This window comes from Frankliniella occidentalis, unplaced genomic scaffold, assembly GCF_000697945.3.
Source record: "Frankliniella occidentalis isolate FOCC.00 unplaced genomic scaffold, Focc_3.1 Scaffold138, whole genome shotgun sequence".
In the NCBI taxonomy this organism is placed as follows: domain Eukaryota; kingdom Metazoa; phylum Arthropoda; class Insecta; order Thysanoptera; family Thripidae; genus Frankliniella; species Frankliniella occidentalis.
In genome coordinates, this window is record NW_026267265.1 from 772,003 (window position 1) to 773,313 (window position 1,311).

The following is a 1,311-nucleotide window of genomic DNA, read 5'->3' on the forward strand; positions in this document are numbered from 1 at the left end:
CCCCCCCCCTCTCTGTCTCCCCCCTTGTCCCTGTGCAGCATCCCGTGGTCCAGACGCGCGCGCCTGCCGCTCTGGTCAGCGGCACTCCAGTATATTGTGTTTACACAAAAATAATAGCCGCAGCAGCAGCAGCAGCAGGGGTGGGCGCGAGGCGGGGCGGCACGTTGTACCTGACACCAGCATTGATAAGGCAGGCTCGCGGGGGAGCTCATTGTTCCGCACGATGATGATACGGGTGGCTGCGGCGCGCTCTGTCTCTCTCATGCGGCTGTACCGCCTGTTTGTCTCACTCCACTCTCTGCCCCCTCTTCTTTATTTGTGTTTTTAGAAAATAAAAAATGTTACGTTAATGTCGCGCGTGCGCCTGGCGGGTTGAGCCGAGCCGCCCGCGCACGTCACGCCCAGAAGTGTGCGCGTCGCGGGGCCTCTGTGTCCTGTGTGGTACCGGGAGGATACCGTATCGACCACTTCAGGCGGTGGAAATGATCCACACCGAGAAGTCAGGGCTTAGGGCATGGCTTCGAAATACGTAATACATCTGGGTGTTCCATGTTTCGAAAAAGAAATATTGCAGCAGTCACATTAAAATGATTTCTTTGGGAGGAAGCACGACGTTGTCGTGGTGTGGTGTGATCGCACAGTGCTCGTTTTCTCGGCCCCCTCCCCCCCTTTTACCCTTTGCTTCCCCGCGATTATTAACCCTCGATACATAAGCGCGGACCGGCTCTGAAAATGTTTGCTCCTGGCGGGGGTCATGCGGCGGCGCCGTCGAGTGCTCATATCGTGTCGGAGAGCGCTACGTTTCAATTATGGCCCCGGGGCGGGTTGGGGCGGACCAGCGCTTAATAAGCGGGATTACAGCTCGCGACTTGGCTGAGCGCGGCGGCCGGGGCTGCTGGGCCGTCCGCGGCTGGCCGCGCCGAGCCCGGGGGCTTACCCCCCTACACACACACACACACACACACACAGCGCCGCTGAATGGTGCGCGGGTTGCCTAACTGCCTTAATATCCTGTCGCAGAGCAGGACAAGAGCCAAAGCCCCCGTGGGGGCCTCGCGTAACGGGCGGGGCCGGGGCGGGGCCCTCTCCCCGGCGCTGCACTCCACACACACACCGGCCCCGCCGCTCCGCACCGCCGTATGATGCAAGTTGATTAAAGCGCAGCCGAGCCGAGCTTAATTTCCACGCCGTACTGCGGCTGGTGGGGCCGCCCCGTGGGCCGCCCGGCCCGCCCGGTCCCGTGGCGGCGCCCCTCGCAGCAGACGGGCGCGGGGGCTGCAAAACAAGGAGTCGCTGGGCGTGATGGCCCCT